This window comes from Struthio camelus, chromosome 9 (genome assembly GCF_040807025.1).
Source record: "Struthio camelus isolate bStrCam1 chromosome 9, bStrCam1.hap1, whole genome shotgun sequence".
NCBI classification, from domain to species: Eukaryota; Metazoa; Chordata; class Aves; order Struthioniformes; family Struthionidae; genus Struthio; species Struthio camelus.
In genome coordinates this window covers 13,606,662-13,622,859 of record NC_090950.1, presented here as the reverse complement: position 1 = coordinate 13,622,859, position 16,198 = coordinate 13,606,662, and the positions used below count along the sequence as shown (strand labels likewise).

The following is a 16,198-nucleotide window of genomic DNA, read 5'->3' as shown; positions in this document are numbered from 1 at the left end:
CTGCTGCTCAAATCACTGCTCCTGCCCATGACATTTCCTCAGACCTCTTTGAGGAAAAAGCTCCAGCCAGACCTGTCCTTCCAGCGGATGCAAAAATCCTTTTCCCTAGCTGTGTCTGAGCTGTCTTCTCCTCTACCTCAGCTGTGGAGGTGTTGCTGAAGGGGCTAACTCCCCTTTATAAGAAGCCTCACTAGAAAGATGTTTATCACAATGTGTAAAATGGGAATGTATCAGAAAGGTGCAAAGTGAGGGCAAGTCTAAATCCCTTAAAGGACTAACTGTTGAGCGAGGCTGGGTACCAAGTGCTTCAGATGTGCGAGACCTAGACTGCCCCAGTGAAATTCCACACTCACATGTACCATTGCTGTTTCCAGCTGTAATCATTAAGCTGAGATAATAGAGTCATTATTTTCCCCAATTGCACCTTTGACTTCAAAAAAAAAATCTGTTTTTTCATGACTGCTATCTATGAACATCCAAAGAGTCTAGCTGGCCTTGCAGGAATAGTTGTAAATTATGAATTTGTAGTCTGAGAACATTATCCTGCAAAAAGGTAGTTTTGAGGTGCAGCCTTGGGAATTTTCTTAGTGCTGCTTACATAAACTAACCAAGAAAAGGACCTCAGGGGAAGCAAAAAGGCGCCAAGTGATACCAGTGAGACCCAAACAATAATAAAGTTTCCTGGACAGGGAAACTGCCTCTGAGTACCTCAGCCTCATCTCTGAAGATATAGTCTTCTTTTAGGAGGTATGAAATGCAAATTCAAGTGTCTTCAGGCAGGAAGGAAACTTGAAGAGTACTCTGTCTATAGAGCTAGTAGATAAAGGAAGAATTTGTGCTGTTAAATATTAGCATATGTGGTCATTCCACCTATAATTTATTACCTTCCTTCTTTCTTTTCTTTTTTCCATTAATGAAGATTGGGTTTAGCATACTCAACTAGTTTAAATATTTCTAAAAGCCATTCACCTGCATTAGAATTAAACAGCTGGCATACCAACATTTTTGTCTTTTCAGACTGTTCAGCTTCACCGGGGCTATTCACAGCTTGCACTTCACTAAGGTCATTGGTATCGCTATTACACATTTCCTGTATTACATGAGGATCATGTTCCAGTAGTTAACAAGTCAACATATATTCCCAGGGGTGGGAGAAGAACTAGGTAGATGAGTGCTTTCCACGTCTGCTTTATTTCTGGAATTTTACTGCCTTCATCCATGTGAGAAATAATTGTGATCAAAAATAGGTTTGGACTGCAGTACCCCAAATCACATAGAAATGCTTTAGCAGTCTGCACTCTCGATTTTCCAATCCACCTAGGCCAAAATATGATGGAACCTCAACTGCTGGCCACTGCTCAGTGTCTGGGCACTGAATAGTCTCGGGGCCAAAAGTTGCACTACTGTAATTGGGAATAGCTCCAATGAAATCATTCTCCACGTTTATTCTCTCGCAATTCAAAGCCAGATTTGGCCCACTATGTGAATTAATTCAAACTGAACATCAAGGAGCAGATTCTGCTCAGAGTTACACCAGTGTAAATGGGAATTAAATGTATTGTAGCTAATTGGGCTCAATACTCATATGTCTCACCCTCATATAACTGCTCTGACCTCAGTGCAATCGATCCTAATTTATGCCACTGTAACTGAGATTGCAGTGTGCATTGTTTAAATTCTGTTGGGTGCGTCTCCTTCCAGGATGGAAACTATTTGCAAATTATAACAGCCTCTTTCCTAATATTGAGGCTTGCCATATCTGAAATTTTTGATGGGGCGGGGGGGCGGGGGAGAAGGATATAAAGCCAACTTTGTGCTTAGTGCTACCTTGTATACTCCAAATCCTGCTTTGTCCTGCTAATTTCTCAGTGCCTAATTAGGAGACTAGAGGGCTCTTACCCTCTCGTCTTACTACACAGAATGTACCTGCTATGTGGTCACCTCTCAAAGAGGCAAGGGGAAGCTTTAGAAACTTCAAAATGATAAGATTCTTCTCAGGCCTTTCTTCATATGTGGGCTTTCCTGCTAATTGATTTTTCTTGTCTCTACAGCTTCTGTTTTTCCCAGCTTTACATATTAGGTTTCTGAAGCATATGATGAATGGGATGCTCTGCAGTTGAAAGAGCCCAAGTCTCAAATGGCTCACTCAGCGTTCCCATAGTGAACTGACCGGCTGTGGGTTGCAGCTCTCTGAACAAGGGGAATGGTTGCTTTTCCCTGAGAGGAACACTAAGTCCTAAACGCAACATAACAAAGGCTTCACCCTGCGAGATATAATATACATCTCTCTCTCTCTCTGTATGTATTTTATTATTTTTTATTTATTTATTTGTTTTTGAGTAAAGAGCAGCTCTGTCCTCCTTTGCTCACGCTGGAAATACTCAGTTTGCCAACCTGACTTTTTCCCCTGTTAGCAATGGAAGTTGGCCATGAGTCCCAGCACGCCATAAGAAATCGAGCTGTGACCACATTAAGCATGAATGGCAGGGCAAGGTTATAGCATGTAACACTATGCTGTGGTGACCTGTTACAGAATTAGAGGCTCTGAGGTGTGAGGCTGGATCAGATAACTTTATTGCAAGTAAAGCACAAAGCTAAGCTCAAAGCTGCCTTGGCTGTTTACTCCTTCAGGTGGCGTTTAGTGAGCATTTCTTACTTTGAAAACATGTTTCGAAAACTTCAGCTGCAGGGCTTTTAGCCAGAATCAAACTGCAACGTTCCTTAGTTTTACCTACAAGTACACCCATGGCATATTCCAGTATACTCTACAAACAATGATTTGAAAAGCTTTTCTAAAGCCTCCTGTACGAAGTGACTACTGTAGACCAGCTGTCAAAGGCAGAGGTGTTCAGCTGCAGTGAAGTGAAACGCTGCATTACTCAACCAGGAGCGGCAGTAGGTTGGTAGATCTTTCTTGTGATCAACTTTAGAGTTGTTCTAGGAAGTTAGGCACTCTCTTAAAGAGAAGAAAATCTGAGATACAAGTAAGCTCCTTACTCCACCTATGAGCTTTCTTCCCCAAATCTGCACTTTCTGTCTTGAATTATTGACTTAGAAGTGGATGGGGAAAAAAAAAATCTGATTTTGAGGCTTTCTTATTTATTTGTCTGTTCTTTGCTTTTATTTTTATCTCACTCTTTAGACCTACTGGCCCAAGAAACAGATTAGTTAATAGTTAATTTAATGTAGCCCTGAAGGGAATTTGGCTCAGTGCTGTAAGGCAGGGTGGGGAAGAGGCTGATCTTAAAATAGATACAAGACACACTATGTCGGTCATTCTCCAGGATCACATTAAAGCATGATGTGAACTTTGCTTTGTGTAGTGGCATATTTGGAGGGCACACTGCCCCTTTCCCCAGTTGAAACTGGAAAGAAAAAGAAACTTTCAAGATAACCAGAACCTGGACTACAAAAGCACTGCAGTTTCCCACCCTTTTACAGTGGCAAATAGGTGCTTTGCCTCAGTTTAAGAGCACACATCTCTGTGTGGTGTCACTTGTGATTTTTCTCACAGTAAGGAGAGGACAATCCAAGTTTCTCATACTGCAGTCAGTTGGGAAATATTTCAAATTTTGCTGAAGTCATCATTAAGCTAATGGAAAGATACCTATTGATATCTCTAAGTTTTGGCTTAGCAATTGATGGGTCTAAATTAGGATTTAGGTGTTTAAAAGGTTAGTACTACAACCTTGAGTTGATAATACAATCCAGCACCCTACACTGGGTCTGTATAAACCATACACTGGGCACAGGGAGAAGTAGATGCCTTAGTATCAGATCAACGACAGCAGCACATGGAACAGCGATGTGCCCCACGCCAGCATGTTCTCTGGAGAGCTTTGTGTGGTCCCAGCAGGACAGAGAGCTGTGACACCAGTTCTTCCTAGCGTGCAGTACTGGCCGCCATTTCTGGCAAGTGCTTCTAGATTAGCAGGATTGTGGAGCACTTTCTGCAGCCTAGAAAGATAAAGCTGCTGAGGACACTGAGAGGCCATTTAGGGCTGCCCCAAAATGGGCTCAGCCACATCTATATCGTTTCTAATTGAGGGTCAGCCAGCCTGTTCTTAAAGACCTCCATGATGGAGCATCTCCAAAGCTTCCTGAAGAACAAACTGTGGCTGTGCTGGTTCATAGCATTAGAAAGCTTATCTTATTGTCTGGTCTGAGTCTTTCTTGTTGTGAATTATGCTTCTGTTAGTTCTCACCTTATTTGCTAAGCACATGGAGATGGGATTCATTTCTTCATCTTTATGCCAGCCTTTTCTGTTATCCTATTTCTCCTGAGTCATCTGCTGATAATTATCTCCAGTTATTCAGTCCTACCTTGTAGGTTTTATTTTCTAGATTTGTTGTTCTTCTCAGTGCTCTTATCTAATAACAGTCTCTCCTGTTAGTTAACGCCTTGCTGGAAGGTATGTGCTCAGCACCGCACCTCATATTTAAGCTGAAGCCTTACCAGTGCCTAGTACCTCGTCATAAGGCTGATCTATGGTTCTCGCAATCTCTGCCGTAGGACCTCTTTTACCGCAGATGCCAATGTCTGCTTTCAACATTTAATTAAAAGCAAAGGGGGATGAACTGACGCAAACAGAGGCCAAACATTCAGCAGGCCTAAATTGGTACAGCTTCATAGCATCTATAAACAATAATGATTTACATCATTACCTGAGCATGGCAAACCTACCAGGTTTACAAATACCCTGGCATTAAAACATCCAGGCCTCCCGATCAGTTACACTGCAAGCGCTACTTCCGCCAACTGAAGATTGGAACTATACCATCTCCCTTGGATTTGTCTCTGTAAGTCTAAACCTGCTTCACTGCGGTGATGGATATAAAACCCTAGTTTATGAATGATTCATGCTTGCATAATTAATACTAATTGTTTAACATTGTTTAAATGTTACATGAAGGATTAAAGTCATGTTACATGCAGCCAAATACTGCTTCATTTTTAGCTTTGTAGATACTAGTGTTTAAAACAATGATTAAAAGATTTTCAGTGAAGATTTCAGTTATATTAAAATGTATCATCAGTAGTACACTATATTCAAAGTGTCATCAACTCTGATCAACTGCAAAAGTAGAAAAAATGTTACACTGATTTGAGGCGTCAGAAAATGATCATACATTAAGTTATCCCAAATAATGATGTAATTCAGATTTACAGGTTACATAATTGATTTCACAGGTATAACAATTGAAATATAACTAACAGCACCTCAGTAGGTAATAGTAATTAGCAGTGTTTTCTGTGGCAAAAAGGTTTTAACAATCAAATGTGGCCAGCACCTTAGCTTTCCCATTCTTACCATCCTTTGCTGGACTCTTATTCTGTGCCCCCATTTTCAGATTTGCTGATCTTTTTTTTGGTTGGAGTTGACTGTGGGGGAAGAGTATATATTTCTCTCATAGATTAAAATCTTTAGTTGATAAATCATATTATTCCATTTTAAATTGTTCTCATTTTCTGCAACTTGGCCTTCAGACTTGCTGCTGCATGTTTTTATCTACACTTTGGTCATATGTTCATTTCATTCATTGTACAGCAGAAATGGCGTATTATATTCATAGAATTAAAAGATTTAACAGTTTATGAGTTGACTACTATGATCTTATTTATGACAGTGCAACTTTGTTGCAGGCTCAGTTGAAGCCTTGCAGACTAGAATGAATCAAGGAATCATTACTCTTATTATACCATGTTGGACTAAAATCAGGCAACTCCTTTTAAAATTATTATTATTTAACATTTGTATTGCAGTAGTTTCAAGAAGTAGAACTGCAGTGTTTTAAACATTATACTGTCTAGGCATATTGATAAATCCCCTACCTTTGCATGGTGATGAGAAAAGACAACTTGGATAGGTAGTTATTCACAATGGGGATTAAAGGGCTTAAAATCTCGTCCCTGTCTGAAAGCTGACAGGGTGGATCATTCCATTTCATCCAAACAAGCTGATAGAAAATTGCATTGATTACTATAACTACCACATCTAAAAAGCAGTCTCTCCTACTACTAGACTCAAAGTCCTTCAATAGGATTACTGTTCTAATCATTGTCACTATATTTGCTATAGGCACTGGCTTTGTTAATAATACATAATGCGAGAACGCCACCACTGCGACTTTCAGTGTTTAGTGCTTACTAGTCTCCATGTAGCTTCCGAAGCTCACACCTCACTGTGGTGAGTGGTTGGAAAAAAGACCAGCAAAATAGATTTTCTTTCTGTGGAAGGAGTTTCTGTGCTTTGAATAGAGACAGCTTTCTTCAAGACTGGCTTGTCAGAACACAGCTCATGACTTGCGTTATATTGACAGTGTTTTAGTGAATGAGAGACTGACAAACTGTTTTGCAGTGCAAGCATGAACTATATAGAATACTGTGGAACGTACACAATATAAGGAGACACCTTCCAGGCTCCAAGGGCTTGGATTTTTTTATTGCTTTCAATATTCTCTCTAATTTTAATGCTAAAGCAGTGTTTTATTTAGGGAAGTGGTTGTTTCCTTCTGCCTTGTACAAATCATGCAGCAATAGCCTGAGACCAACAACATTTGTGCTTATCAGGTGAGGTACAGAAAAGGCAGACTGTGGTGTCACAGAGGCTAGAAGTTTTGTTAGGGGCTAAGCTAGTAGTCTGAAAAGTTCAGCCTGCGAAACCAATTGTGTGGTAGGCATACCAAGAGGTAATGGGCAAGGAAGATCAGGTTAGACCTTAGGTAAAGGAAGTGATGATGGATACGTTTTCTTAGGGACATTGTGGAAGCTCCATCACTGGCTTTAGAAAAGCCCAACAGTTAGCCATCATTAAGGCTAAAAGTGAAGTCTCTTTGCAGATTTGACTCTTCGCTGAGGGTGCACCAGATGACCTCTCCCAGCCTTGTCCAGTTCTGCCTTCTGGGTAAGCCCTGGTACAGAATCCACTCACTTGGGTGGCACTATCCAGGGATATCCACTGCGCCTATCTGTGTGTGCCTCCCTTTGTTAGGAATGGGGCTTTAACTACTTGCTAGTCCTGATACTCAGCAATACCTTGCCAATCTCGTGATTATTAAAATTCCAGAGAAAGAAATGTCTTTCAAATGCACTTAGAGATAGATTACAAAACAAGTATTAGATTTTGTCAAGTTCAGCTGTTCTTGAATGATCTGTGTTTAAAACGTGTGAGGAGATAGTTTACTCTGCAGAGAACGATGAATTTTTGCAACTTATGTCTTTTAAAAACAAGCAGAGAACAGGAAGAAAAAAGAGTTTTCTTTAGCTTGTCATTAGCAGTAGTTAGCCTTCTGCTAAGATCACATACGGAAAATTCCAAATCCAAAGGGAAGAAAAAATCTAGAAGGGTATGAACTAGTGAAAAGGGAGATAAAAGATGAAACCAGCCTTTCAAGTAAATGTCATAACATAAAACACAGTAACATATCCTTCTTCTTTCTGCTATTGTTCCTATACTCTATAATAAAGTCCTATTGACCTAAACTGTGCTCTGCAAAATTATATCTCTGTGGACACTCTTTCATGGTTTCTTCAGTACTCCTTGCTGCAATAAGCAGTTCATCCAAAATACCTGTGGAACTGGCTCTTCCCAAGAAACCCAGTGTGGGTTGTCCCCCAACCACTGATTTCTACTATTTCAATGGCATAAGAAGTTCTGAGCTTTGACATGGAATCTCTTATCACTCTAATAATGAATTACAGTCTTCATCCAATTATAAAACAACATTACGAAAGCAGCTGTTTTGCTGATGTGGTGACTATAGAGTTGCTTGACATTATTCTGATAATATAGTTTGGCTGGATGTATGTTTTGACATCCAGGAAGCAGGGACACCAGTGGAAACTGATGGAGCCAATGTCAGAAAGAAACGGGGTGTAGGAGGACACCCAGCAAATTAATAGGTGGCTTATAAGAAACCCTATTCCCAAAGGGCAAAGTCAATAAACAGACTGAAAAAACAGAGAAAAAAGGCAAAGACAACCAATCTTCACATTTCGTTCTTATAAAAATAACACAGAGAACTAAGGGGAATTTTTGAGCTGAGCAGATGCAGTCTGAAGATGTTAGTTCTAACCTCAATAATTGGCATTCACTATTAATATTTCTATTTCTGTTGTAACCTTCAAGAATAATAGTATTGATAATGTGGAGTACTTCGTTATTAAGCTCCCTTTTTCTTTTTCCTAGTTTTATTTTTCTTAATTTCCTACACAAACTTTTTCCAGAAAAATGCCATCCTCAGGAAGATCAGCATTTGTAGGCATTTTTGTGCGTAGACATTTTATCGCAGATGCCAGGACTTTTTCTTACTTCGCTCAAGAGCCCTTGTAAACACTTCTGCTTTCACATTTATAAAGTGTATTTATCTCCTAGATCTCCAAAATAAAATGCCTGTTTTGAGAATCAGCCATAAACACACTCTTTCACTTATTTTTGTCCATTCTGAATTGAGTATTTGTACGTATCATAGATTGGTCTTTTTCCCCTGTCATTGAGTAATAATATGTCATAGGTAAAGGACTTGTGACAGGGTTGTGGCTTAAGGCAGATCATAACTGTGTTAAGTAATGCAGTGCCAAGACTTCAGTATTAGCACAGTCAACAAACTCTTCTTGTCCAAGTAAATGATAACATTTACATATTTTGCTACCTGCTGATGTCATGTTTCCCTTTGCACTGACTCGAGTGTCAGACTGTTTCTAAAGCTAGTCAGAAAGACTTCATTATAGTCATGTTTTCGAGCAGTCTGTGAAGTCCCTGAGAAGAGAATTTTGGAGGCTGGGAGACTGAAGTAGGTAATAGCACTATATACTTACTGTTCTCTTACATCATTCTGTAGGCATCTGTTGTTGGCTACTGTTGGATGTAGAATACATATTGGCAAGATGGGCTTTTGGGCTGCCCAGATAGCCCTTCCTATGATTCTGTGAAAAAAAAAAAAAAAACCAAAACCCAATCACACAGTAAGCCAAAGTAATAAATAACAAGAAACTATCTTGGGAAAGCAAAATATTGAAAATCAACCAAAAAGAGAAAAGAAGTTTTTGTCAAAGTGACTTGGCTCCATTTTCTTTCGTTCTTGGCTGGAACATTTCCATTGATAGAGTTGCTAAGTGCATTCTATTTACAAATATAAACACTCGATTTTGATCAGCAAAAATGCATCAGCACACTTGAACAGTGTCAATGATGACATAATTACACTCACAATTTCCTCTCTGTAATGATTTTTAAATGTCAGCAGTCATTTTTTGTCTAATTGTAGCCTGCATGTCAGCACTTCCTCTTAAAACAGCGTGTTCCTCTCTGCTGGAATTTCACACCTCTCCACTCACTCACTCACTTCACCAGTGAAGATAATGAAGATGATATAGGGCTCCAGGATATATTCACTCCTGTGCTGTTATACCATTTAACATCAAGCAGGCAGAATGTGGATTTTTTTTTTTTTTTAATGTACAGAGTTTGATTATTTAGGCTGTAAATAATTATTTGATTTTAATGAACAAATCAAAAAGTAGTCTTCTTTTTCTGGTCCCCTGCTGGTGCTTCACTAATAACCTGTTTAAAAGCATGGGCTCATGATAAAAATACTCTCCCACATCTATATTGTAAACTTATTCACAAGTGGAGAATGCTTATCCTGCAAAGCTAGACTTGATCAGTTTGGTGCTTAACACAGAGTGAAGGCAGGTGACCCTTTCTCTGTGAAGGCTGCCTTTTCAGAGATGTTTCCACTGCAGTCTCATGCTACGACCTAGAAAGGGACTTAGGAACTGCTGCTCTGCATGGTGCCAGGCCTCCAGAGTCAGCCGCATAACAAATAGGTGCATCCGGAGTTCGTCTCAGTGCCCTCCTCCTCTCCCATAGATCACCGACCACATCATCGAGTGTATGGAACCGTATCACTTGTGCAACAAACTGGAAGCTCTGCACTGAGGTTAGCAGCAAGCATTTTCCACCCATCTGAACATACACTGGAATTGGAAACGGAGCCAAAAGGGCCTCCTTCAATCCAATTTGCTTACAACTCTTCTTCAGGTCTCTGATGATGCTTAACTCTAGGGTTTAGGAGATAAAGCTTATAATGTGCTGGTCCATTTATTTCAAGATAAGTGAAGTGCCATAAAGAATATGCACTGTGAAATCAAATCATAAAATAATGTTGAGATGTCTGATAAGAAGAAGAATTCTATTGACTGGCTCTGTGATTCTACACATAGACATCTACAGAGGCATAGCAACCCTATTTGTATGTCTGAATGGGCTCCCAAAAGATGAATGAATAAATAATATGTGTTTAGGGTAGGGCATGGGGGTGTCTAAAGCCCATGAAGACTTTGATTTATGTCTCAGTGATATTACCACCACAGATGTCTCTCTCTTGTGCGCGCGCGCGCGCGCACACACACACACACACACACATACATACCTGTATATGTGCACATAGATACACGAGTGATCATGCAGATACTCATACAATACTAACACTGACTTGGTTCTCTAATTCTTTGTGTTTTGTGCTGCATTTCCTGTCTTGCACTTTGAGTTTTTCCTTTTGACTAAATCAGCTCCTCTTAAATTTTCTGGAGCGCCTGGAAAGGACAAGAATTTTTACCAAACAATCATGCCCTGCACAGTGAGATTTATGCATGAATAACGTCTGGCTGAAAAGAGGTGCTTCTGGGTCATTCCACTGCAGACCCATGTCCCTGAGAAACAGGGCTGGTGTTTTACCCCCGTTCTTCTGAGGATCCTGCACAATAGACTTCAGTATATTCTGCCTTACAGACCATTTCATTAAGGAAATAAGTCAAAACAAAACAACAATAATCCAGCAAACAAGAGGAAAAGCAACCAAAATCTTTGAGGAAGTCCAGGAGAATATGAATGCTGCTGAAGCCAGAGGAAGAACTGCCAAGGGGGAAAAGCAGTAAGTGCAGCTAGATTACCTGCATCTGCCTTTGAGAAAACAGGAGAAAGTGAAGAACTAGGAATACTAAAAGCAGAGAGAATATTGCAGAGGTGAACCTAGAACACAAAGGGAGACATCCTTTCCCCATTTTTATACTGGAGGGAAAATGAGGCACTAAAATGCATTCTAAATTGGATGTAACATGGAAAATAGCTATACTGAAACTTGGGCACAAAGTCTCCTTCCCCTGTAAGCAGGCTCCTCTCTTATGCACCGCACTCCAAAAAAGATCAACACCTCCTTTCCCGATTGCTCAGCTAAAGCTAAATTGAGAAAAGGGAAGGAAAGAGTCGTTCCTGGAGTCGTCTGCAGTTCCAGGTGGCTTGTTGGAGGAGGTGAAAAGGATTTTCTTAAGGCTAATAAGGTAAAGAGGCTGCTTTGAAGAGCAGGTCCATCTGTTCCCATAGAATAGCGAAAAGGGAGTTTACATACGTCGGTTTGGCTCTTTGGGTCCTCTGCAGAGGACAATGAAAACACTACGCAGAGTTACCTGAGCTAATACTGAATGAGCATGGCTAGGAGTTATGAGTTTATTGCTAGGTCTCAGTGGTTGGGTTTGCACCTTAAGCTTTGAAAAGGTATATCTTAATGAACCACAAAAAGCAAAATGCATGTCAGTATTTCATATACTGACATTATTTCATGATGAAATTTGGAAAAGGAAAGGGGAAATGGAATTTCCCACTTCTATGAACCAAAAATATTGGGTCGTTTCATGTTACATTGTTGCATATAGGATTTAAGCTTATATTTTACAACATTACAGTCATAAACATTCCTATAAATTCAGACAAATAACTAAATGATGTTGGCAGAAAGACACATTGTTCGTTTACAATGTCTAATGGAGGTAGGTTCAGCCTGTAGGAGTCTAGAAAGGGTCCCTCTACTAACTGAAACAGTTTTATAGCTTTTTAAAATAGACTGTTACAGACTGTACTGTTTGGCACATTATTCATGACTCAGTTACTGAGTACAGGGCATTGACTTCCGCTGCATCTGAAGGTGCTTGACATCTCTTAAAATCATGCCTAGAGTGTTTCAAGTTGGCCTCTCAGAAAACGATGCATATTAAATTAGAGACCACATCTGAAAACTTCAGTTGATTTGCTTCATATGAACTTGAATTGAACCTCAACCTTACAAAACAGGGCATATTAAAACATAAAGACAACTGAGTGGTAACCATGACAACGGTATTTTCAAAAAACATACGTATAGCCAACATTCATATATATTGTGAGGGAGAACACATGATTTTGTACACTTATTAGTATCACTTCATGCTATTTGCATTACTTCTCATCAGCAAAACTCTAAGTTATGCAGGTCTTCCCAGATACCCTATTAATTCACCGTTGATGTATTTTTCTAATCTGACAAAACGTATACAAAATTCAGTTGGTCAAAATGTTCCAAGTTTCAGGTTTGGATGCAATATGTTCTCAAAATGTTAGGTCTTGATTTTCAAAGTCTCTCTTTTTTCTTTTTTCTTTTTCCACAAAAGTTGGTGCTATAAATATACACCATTTTTCAATGAGCCAGAATATGGGTTGTAACATTTTCACATTTTTTTAAATTGTGATTAAAAAAGTGAAGATTTTTATTTGTGTTTTTTTATGAAGAGTGCTACCAATTTTTCAAATAGTACTCCGTGTTAAATGGGTTGATTCTGTCTATCCAGACGTTTACTGGTTTTTTTCCTGAGACTGACCTTTCTTTAGTTTGCACTGTTGTAGGCACTGAAGTAAAATGCTTTATGTCTCATTTTATATCCCATTTCCCCCCAACCAGGCTGCCTTTTTTAATCCCCTTTTCTCTAACTAGAGAAATACAGCCCTTTACAGCAATTTGGAGAGAAAATATCTTTAGTTTATTTTGTAATACCTTGCCAAGAGGTATTTCTAAATGAGGATTTTTATAATCTTTAATTAATTTGCTGCCTGCACATTCCTCTAGTGAAAGGCTGTATAGAGCAAGTCACTGAGTTCTGCTCGTCGCGTGGGACTGTGTGAGACGGCTCCCTCACACGCCCCTTTCACCCACTGAACAAAAGCCAAAATACTGATGACCAGGCCTTCTTGGGTGGTATCAGGGGTAAGGATTTCGATAGCTTTAGAATTTGGCTGTCATCTTTATCTTTTAATATTACATTGCTTTTCTGAGCTGTTATGCATTTATTTTATAGCACAGTCACAGTATTTACTATTTATTTGCAGATCTAATGAGACTGAGTTGCAAATAGGTGTTCTTTTGCTGTTCTCTTCCCTAACAAGAATAGGGCATAAATAGTTCAGGTACTATAAGAAGCACTGCATATATTAAAAAAATATAATTTTTATATACATATATATATAAAATGCAGTCCAATCAAGAAGTGTCTTATTCCATTTACCAGCCTGAGATACATCTTTAGGTCAGGCACTTTCACTACATAGCACAAATACATAAGTGATAGATCGGTCATCCTTAGAGTGTCTAACCTGTACTCTTGCTGTAATAACACAGGTTATGCTGAGCTTGTGGGTGATGCTGCCTAGGCACACTCTGTTAACAGGCACTGCAGCCATACCTTTGAATCCATTCTTTGCTTTGGGAAACAGACCCAGGCTGTCTTTGCAGGACACTGTACTCATGGAACAGTGACTCCAGCCAGGCTTAACTATCCTGAATGTGATCTAGACTTCAGATCTAGGCTTGACTTCCCCTGACTAAAGGCAGAACGTGAGCTACTGTCTAAATAGGATGAATAAAAAGGGAGCCGGAATTTGACTACAAGCTCCTGTTTGAATTAGTAACGTTCTATAGATGCAGTTACAACAGATTGCCCAAGGTTATTAAAAACAAAAAAACCTCCAATCCTTGCATTGGTGCAGGTCTCCTGTTCTTAAACATAGGGCTCTGTTTGCCTCATCTTCAAAACAGACAGCTTCAAAAAGGAAATCTTTCTTGCCCTTTCCACTTGTCTATTCCAGTGTATGTACAGGCTGGTCTGAATTAATTCTTAGATGAAAAAATGCCATTTAGGTGCTAGGGGGAGCTTTGGTGTATCAGTGACAGCTGAAGTGGTGCTGGAGTAGTCCTTTTACTGATTTTTTTCAGTCTACAGTATCCTTTCCTTAGTGCATGGAACCAACCCTTTCCTCCTTTGGGGAAAGCAGGAATATACAACCCAGCATATCCTACCTCCTTTTAACTGTCCTCCTTTTATTATCCAGCACTTACTGCATGAATGATATTATAAAGTTACCATGAAAGATAGCTAAGGGCACAAATCCACATCATTAATTCTCACAGCAATGAAAACCTCAAGAGCAGTGATGTCCTCGTGGCTTCAACAGGCAGAAGACTCATGGCACATGCAATAAAGACCTTTCAAGTTGTCCTCTTGCTGTAACCTTCCCCCTGGCTTTTCATCAGCCTGTGCACTGGATTTGGGCTCTCGCTAGACTTGTACTATTGCAATAGCAACAGTGTGTGCCTACTGCTGGCACCCCCATATCACGCAATCTACTACTGTAACTGAGGGCCATTCCCACTGTTGCCTGGAAGTCCAGCCATAAATAGGCCATGGCACAGTTACTGCTGACTGTTTAGTACAAAGGCCAAGGAAGGTCCTTTCATATCTAACAAGGGCCACCATACTCCTTTCTTAAATGCAGCTGACCCCAGAAAACTCATTAGAAGCTGCATTAGTAGGCGTTTGTGTTGCAGTGATGCTTTAAAATCTTGAGAGAAATCGAGTGTGTATAAAGAGCAGCACAGATTAGGACACCCACTCTCCTCCAGACAATACCTCCATGCTACACAGAACAGAACAAAACAAAACAGTTACCATCTGAGTCATGGAAGGTATTGCCATGTCAATGTGGCTCTGTGCCTGGGCTCATCAACTTTCCTGGTCCAGGCACAGCGCCACACTGATGTGCCTAGGATCCACACTAGCCGGGTTAGTGCAAAATCCGGGTTCTCTGCAGTAAGAAAGATCTGAATTCTGATTTGTAGCGAATAGGGAGAAGATGGTCTTACAGTCCTGTGTGAAAACTTACTGCTCCTCCAAATGTTTAGGGTCTTTAGGAGACAGGAAACAACCTGATTTACTTCTCCAGAAGACTGTGAATTGGAAAACACAAGGTTTACTGCTGCAGAGGTTCCTAAATGAAGCACAGATGGATGGTTGCCAGTAAAGCCTTAGTACAATAGTTGGCTAGGGAACAAGGATGCCCTGGCAACCACCCTTTAGCAGGGATGCTGCATAATCTTTAGCAAACTGTTGTGTGCTAAGCCTGGGGGCGGGGAGGAGGGAGAGGGTCCTGCTTCCCACTGATTTACATAGGAGCTGCTGCAGAGGAGCAGGTGAGGGATGGAGACTGAAGTTAGGCTCCTAATGATCCTTAAACAATGTTGCAGGTGTACTGACTCTCTTTAATCTATCTGCTTGAAGCTACAAAATGAGAAAAGGGGCTTTGTCCATCACAGGATGGAATATCTAAGGGACGGTCACACAGTACCCTTCAGAAAATAACCAAATTAAAGCTTCTGGAGAAAAAGGGAAAAATAGCTGACTTATGATCTGTAGTTGTTTGATCCATGATTTAGTTTTGTAGCCTCCGGAGTCAATGCATAGCTTCGTTTGTGTAAGTAAGTGTGCACTGGTGCACTGGTAGTTATGGAATAGTTACATGTTTATCATACATACTGATGGTTTCTTTTGAGCAATCCATGTCCATACCTTTTTGATGCCTACCTAGAGCAAAATCAGCCCGAGAACTAAAGCCATAGATGCCTGTCAAGAGCAAGAGGGATCGATGGCGATTGGCAGGCATCGACACCTACTGCTATCAATCCCTAGAAGCAAGTCTGCAAAGCGACAGGCCGCCATGCCTCTCACGATCGAGAGGTATCGATGCATGCCGAGAGGGATCGAGAGCTATGGAGGTCGTGCCCTAGCAATACGTATTGATATCGTACCCTATCAATATGTCTCAGCTTCAACAGGCATCGATGCTGCTCGATATTGAGAGATGCCTGCCAAGAGCGAGAGGGATCGATGGTGATCAGCAGGCGTAGACAGCAGCACTTACCAATTCCTATCGACACCTAACACTAGCCATCCCTAGAAGCAGGTATGCAAAGCGACAGGCTGCCATGCCTCTCAAGATCAAGAGGTATCAATGCATGCTGAGAGGGATTGAGAGCTATGGATGTCATGCCCTAGCAA

The 16,198-nt window shown here is 40.4% G+C and overlaps 1 long non-coding RNA gene across 1 annotated transcript in view; it reads right to left on the bottom strand.

Annotated features, from left to right (window-relative positions):
• LOC138068171 (uncharacterized) overlaps positions 1–16,198 on the bottom strand; it is a 126,377-nt gene that overhangs the window by 6,084 nt on the left and 104,095 nt on the right. The window contains exon 3 of the long non-coding RNA XR_011142837.1: positions 8,819–8,926. This is a non-coding gene — a long non-coding RNA (uncharacterized lncRNA). The remainder of the gene's footprint in view (positions 1–8,818; positions 8,927–16,198) is intronic.